Genomic DNA, 6,689 nt, shown 5'->3' with positions numbered 1-6,689 from the left:
GGGAACAGTTTGGGGATGGCCCCTTCCTGTTCCAACATGACTGCGCACCAGTGCACAAAGCAAGGTCCATAAAGACATGGATGAGCGAGTTCAGTGTGGAAGAACTTGACTGGCCTGCACAGAGTCCTGACCTCAACCCGATAGAGCACCTTTGGGATGAATTAGAGCGAAGACTGCGAGCCAGGCCTTCTCGTCCAACATCAGTGTCTGACCTCACAAATGCGCTTCTGGAAGAATGGTCAAAAATTAAACCCTATGGATTAAGAATGGGATGTCACTTAAGTTCATATGCGTCTAAAGGCAGATGAGCGAATACTTTTGGCAATATAGTGTATGTATGATTATTTAAGGCTAATCATCCTTTATCAATAAGATTTCACACAGCAATTTTTACAAAAATCTTCTCCGGCCACCATACTTCATCAGACAACTGCATTTTCAACCATTTTAATTACAAGCTAGAGGGAAACTTAGAGTGTATGAAATATACATAATTTTGTGGGCAATGTAGAATAGCACACAGATTAGAAATATAATCTATTGTTTAAAAGTTATGACCATTCTAGTGATTAGTGGGAAAATGGAATAAAACAAACATTTAGAATGTTAAGATACATTTCACATGACCACTCCTCAAATACTCCTTTTGAGCACCTGTAATAATAAATTGAGATTGCATCTGAAATTGAAGTACACAAACACTGAAATATAAATTTTATGTGATCAATAAAACACACACTTTATTTAATTTGAACATTAGAATTACACACGAATTACACAGCAAAACATACAAAATCAAACTTTCTAACTATCTACAGTAAATACATTTTTAATAAAGAGTGCAGGAACTGAATATATATAAATTCATAAATACTCAACAACTGCAATACCTGTGGAGAGAAGAGAGGGAGAACAACAACACCAGTAAACATGGCTGGGGATCAGGTTCCATCTCATCCTCCCTCGTGGCCTATTCCTGCAGTAGTTCCTGGTCCAGCAGATCTTCCTCCTGTGTGCTCATGCCCTCATGAGCCATGTCCTCCTCTGCTATGAACCTAAGCTCATCAGCAGTCAGCTGCCTCCTCCTCTTGAGGGTGCTGAGCAGGGAGCCATAGTCTCTATCCATCTCTACAACAGAAAAAAACTACAACAATTGGTAGCCAGTAGTGTGTTCTTCACAAATCCGTACAGTGAATAGTTACCAAAGGCTTGCACACTAACCAGAATGTCCAACTGTAGACAGCCCTCTCACACTTTCCTTGTGAACAGGAAGCTACACACAACCTAAAATCATGTTTGTGTGATGGATGGGTAAGGCTAGCTGCTAAATTATATATTTTTAAAAAAATGTATTACATGGGAAAATCAACAAGCTAGATAACTTATCTAACTAGCAGGCCAGTTTCCAGGCAGGTCTGAACAGCGTCTGCTCTCTTCCTCACATTACTTCAGGCAGATTTTTTACAACGACAAAACTTATTAAAAAAGTTATTGATATTTAGCTAAAAATGTACATAGTATTGCTAGCTAATGTTTATTTAGCAAGTTTCACAGAAATTTGCTTAAAAATAGAGGCTAGCTGCCTGTCCGATGAACGCCGAAGGTCATGTGATTTCTTCCAGAAATAACTAGCGTTACTCCTACAAATAAATGCTTCATAACTAAAACGTTTTGACTTTCAATAGACAATACTGACAACACATGTTAAATAACTTGTCTTACCTTGAAAGATCACCTCAGTTTTCAATTTGAAGCAGTAAGTCCAACACTGGAGGTAATCTCCCGGCGTATCCTCTCTGGCTCAGCTCAGGCAAATGTAGGATGACGCTGATGACGATACATTTATTATTCATTATTATTCAGTAACCCCTTAATCAGTCATATGTGCTTTTAGCTTATATTGTCATGAGTATCTGGCAGTTTTCAGAAATAAACAGTGAAGATATTGAGACAGGAACCATGGGAATAATTGTTCCCAAATTTGAACGCTCCGGCTAGTATGGGTTAAATGCACTCATACAATCGTGCTCTACATTCTAGCAAACACAGAGCCCTTAGTCAATGTCTCTGGTCATTAGACACCCAATCAAAGTGCTGCTCGAATGAGCTGTGTGGTCAACAAAGTCATGTGTAGGACCGATCTGTTTGCCTTGGAGGTAACTGACACATTCTTAATAATGACTTCTGCAAATGAATACAGTTGAATCTCTTGATCAGAGCACAATTAATCAGAAATCTGCTCATTGTGTGCCAGTTGTCTAATAATTCTAACCATCATTTGGCATTGGGACATTGAATACAGAAGCACTGGCAATGTATTTTAGCAACTATTGAACTCAGTGACCTACAGACCATCAATTAAAGAGGGAAAATCTAACTGAAATAAAAACATCTTGAAAAAGATGCTCTCACAGTGTTGTAAAGTAAGTCTGAGGATGCTGTCCATGTGAATGGTGCTGTGCCAATATCATTTGGCAGGGTCGGCTCTCAGGCTCTGTTCTCTCACTCTCTCTTTTCTGTATACTCACTCTCTCTTTTCTGTATACTGTACACACGCACACACAAAAGTGCATAAACATGACCACAAATCATTATCAATAATTGCCCCTTTTTTATTCTGAATATATTGAAGAGACTCTCTGCATGTTGAACAGCAATGGGAATGAATCCCAGAGAGTTTCCATAAAGATATACAGAGACTCTTGTTTGACACTCTGTCCTCAATAAGACCAGCCTTAAAATATGTGTGCTGCTCCCTCTAGTGCAAGGATGTTAGAACAGTAGTGTATTATTGACATTTTTCAATAATCCGAGTCAGCCAGATGTAAATTAACATCTTAGGATACAAGTGAAAATTCTTCTTTTTAATTTTTTTTCCCTTTATGAATTATACTATCAGCATAACAATTCCCTCCTTGGGGGACCTTGGTCGTTTATCATCACCCCTCGGGCCTGCTGTCATTTTTATGGTTTCTTTTGATCAACCATTGCGGGCCCCCTCTCACCCCGGGCCCTAGGACGGCTGCCCACCCTGCCCTCCCTCTAGTTACGCCCCTGTGAAAAATATACATGAATTCCAGAGTTTCTGTATTTGGTATTGATGATAGCATCTACTCAAGCTGGTATGGATCCACAAGTTTGTGCAACACCTGATAATCCATGTTTTCCTATCCAGCTTGGTTTGAAAATGTTCTAAAGAACATCTTGTGTGCTTTAATTTTTATTCAGTGTCCTAAAGCTTTCTATTTCTTTCCAGGTTTAGCCTAAATGAGAGGGAAAATAATAAAATAAATCTCAGATTTTCAGTGTGGTCTCAGACTTTTGGACTCCACTGGATGTGTAGCTTGTGTATAAATACTTGTATATTAAAAGCTAAATAATCACCTCTAATGCCTAAACAGACTCATATTAACTATTAATCTTTATTGATATAACAGCTGATTGATGAAATCAATTCAGACATGCACAGCTGTGTTTTGGAGAAGTAAAAATGTGTAAATTGAAGTTCAAATGGGGGAAAAACACTGTTTCTGTTTTGCCACTCTGTTACAAATAAATCAGTAAAACACAAACAAATAATATTATTCTGACACTTTAATTTTCCAGTTTTGCTCCTAATAACTAAACAAAAGGAGAGAATGAGAGCTTGTTTGGTCTGAAATTACTCATCATCACTGTTTTCTGAAAGTGATAAATGGTGCCGGAATGGAGACTGCCAATGTACATTAGCAGAGTGAAATTACACTGTTTACACAAACACAGGCATTTCTGAGACTGTTTTGAACAGGGAGATTAATGGACAGTTTTGGCTATACTTCTGTGACCACACAAAGAATGAGAAAAGTAGTTTAACAAATTGCAAAACATTTTCATCTAATTGAGTTTCTTTACAAGGTTCGGGAGGAGCAAGTTCATTTAATCCGACCAATCACTCTGCCAGAGTAAGCATATATAAACAGCTGCTTACCTCTACATGGCACAGAGTCTTCCGGCATTACACCCCACCCATACTCGAAGATGTCTCTTGAACTTGAACGGTTTCCCTCCGACGAAGAATTCTCAATCATTCCGGACTCTCCACAACAACTTGTCGAACCCAGGATCATCTCTGCTTCTTCCAATGCCGTTCCTCAACTTCCAGCGGTGAATCGAGGCCACCAAGCTTCACGCTTGGATACCTCTTCTCCCAGGTGCCGCCGTTGGATTACTTCTTCTCCCCCTCCCTCAAGAGCTTCACATACCTCCTCATCTAATGCCTCTTCCATGTCCGATCGCCATTCCATCCCCAGTATAGCCAAGTGGACTAAGACACACTTTCGCAGTCACAGATATCACATACCCTCGGCATGCAAACAAAGCTCAGCTCTATGATCTGCTTGTCGCCCCTAAACGCGATAATTCACCCTCTCCTCCAACTTCATCTCCACCCGCTAAATGCTCTAAATTGGCAGCCCTCAACCAAAAATTTGTGGAAATCCCCGGAACTCTTTCACAGCCATCCAGTTCCAGCGGTAATATTTTCCCACAGGTAAACACCGAAGTGAACTCGCTGAACTCCCTTCGCCTCCTTCTCTCTCTCTCCAAGCTACCATGGCAAATATGCACTCAATAGCAGATTTCTCAACAATTCCATCTCCCTACATGCAGCAAGCCCACCATCTGTGCTCTGAATTTTCCACTGTTCACACGGGCCATTTTCCTCATTCTTCAACAACAGCTCTTCCAAACGCCTTCATTTTTTCCACACAGTCTATTACTCCTGCCATCATCCTTCCCTCTACTTCTTCCTATCCATCTGCCACTGGTGCGGATTCCCGCACGAGGCTGCCTCCGCTGGAGAACCCCGCCCCAGATCCATTCCCCTCTTCACTTTATCCCCTCCTATCTATCATTATAATCTTCTCTACTCCAGAACGAGGCTGCCTCAGCAAGCGAATCTGGTCCCGAATCCTTTCCCAGCTAACCCAGACTTCCCAGCTCGCCATCCCACATTACACTTCAAACAGCCATACCTCTCGCTATTCCCACAAACACCACTTTTACAGAACCCCGGCCAGTCTCCAACCACCTACGCTATCAAATTTTAGCAGGTGCGGACATAGACCCCTCTTCTTTACTTTCAAAAATCTCTCACAACAATACAGTCAGAACCATAGACTGCAGCGAGTTCTCAGTAAATCTAAAATATTCCTCCCGCAGCATTTCTCGCATGCTCACCTTCGCCGAATTTTGCATCACCTTCGGCCATTTACTGAAGTCATATGCTCCATGTTCCCACACAAACGGCATGAGCTTAATGATTATTTATCCATCATCGCTGAACTATCTCACTTCTATGGCGGCAGTCATTTTTTCATGTACCACAAGCGTTTTCCAGCTAAATGTGCAGCTAGAGTAGCGCAGTGGAATCAATGCCAGTACTGGGGAGCGCTAGATTTAGATCTACATAATAGAGTGTTCCTGGGATGCAGGAGCATTTCATGCACCATCTGTAGGTCAACCGAACACCAAACCACGTCCTGCCCTACAATCACACCCCCTCAACCGGTCACCTCAGCAAACAAACCCACTAACTACACTAGCAGCCAAAAGTTTGGAATAATGTACAGATTTTGCTGTTTCGGAAGGAAATTGGTATTTAATTCACCAAAGTGGCATTCAACTGATCACAATATAGTATAGTCAGGACATTACTGATGTAAAAAACAGCACCATCACTATCTGAAAAAAGTCATTTTTGATCAAATCTAGACAGGCCCCATTTCCAGCAGCCATCCAACTCCTTATCCTTGAGTAATCATGCTAAATTGCTAAGTTGGTACTAGAAAATCACTTGCCATTATATCAAACACAGCTGAAAGCTATTTGGTTGTTAAATGAAGCGCTAATTGGGAAACAAACCCAATTGTCTTTGTGCTTGTTTTTGAGTTGCCACAGTATGCAATAGACTGGCATGTCTAAAGGTCAATATTAGGTCAAAAATGGCAAAAAAGAAACAGCTTTCTCTAGAAACTTGTCAGTCAATCATTGTTTTGAGGAATGAAGGCTATACAATGCTTGAAATTGCCAAAAAAAAAAAAAGCTGAAGATTTCATACAAATGTGTACACTACGGTCTTCAAAGACAAAGGACAACTGGCTCTAACAAGGACAGAAAGTGATGTGGAAGATGTACAACTAAACAAGAGGATAAGTACATCAGAGTCTCTAGTTTGAGAAATAGATGCCTCACATGTCCTCAGCTGACAGCTTCATTGAATTCTACCCAATCAACACCAGTTTCATGTACAACAGTAAAGAGAAGACTGAGGGGTGCAGGCCTTATGGGGAAAATTGCAAAGAAAAAGCCACTTTTGAAACAGAAAACCAAAAAGAAAATGTTAGAGTGGGCAAAGAAACACAGACATTGGACAACAGATAATTGGAAAAGAGTGTTATGGATCTTAACCCCATTGAGTTTTTGTGGGATCAGCTAGACTGTAAGGTGCATGAGAAGTGCCCGACAAGACAGCCACATCTATGGCAAGTGCTACAGGAAGTGTTGGGTGAAATGTCACCTGAGTATCTGGACAAACTGACAGCTAGAATGCCAAGGATATGCAAAGCTGTCATTGCTGCACGTGGCGGATATTTTGATGAGAACTCTTTGAAGAAGTTCTGAATTTTTTTTTACAATTATAATCAATTTCA

At 40.7% G+C, this 6,689-nt stretch overlaps 1 long non-coding RNA gene across 1 annotated transcript in view; it reads right to left on the bottom strand.

The window, feature by feature from the left end:
* Positions 1-409: 409 nt before the first annotated feature.
* The window catches only part of LOC127453441 (uncharacterized), a 32,208-nt gene continuing 25,928 nt past the window's right edge, over positions 410-6,689 (bottom strand). The window contains exons 2-3 of the long non-coding RNA XR_007899408.1: positions 1,723-1,827; positions 410-1,128 (exon numbers count right to left, since the gene is read on the bottom strand). This is a non-coding gene — a long non-coding RNA (uncharacterized LOC127453441). The remainder of the gene's footprint in view (positions 1,129-1,722; positions 1,828-6,689) is intronic.

The sequence above is a fragment of the Myxocyprinus asiaticus genome, chromosome 15, assembly GCF_019703515.2.
Source record: "Myxocyprinus asiaticus isolate MX2 ecotype Aquarium Trade chromosome 15, UBuf_Myxa_2, whole genome shotgun sequence".
NCBI lineage: Eukaryota > Metazoa > Chordata > Actinopteri > Cypriniformes > Catostomidae > Myxocyprinus > Myxocyprinus asiaticus.
This window is presented reverse-complemented; position numbering and strand designations above follow the sequence as displayed.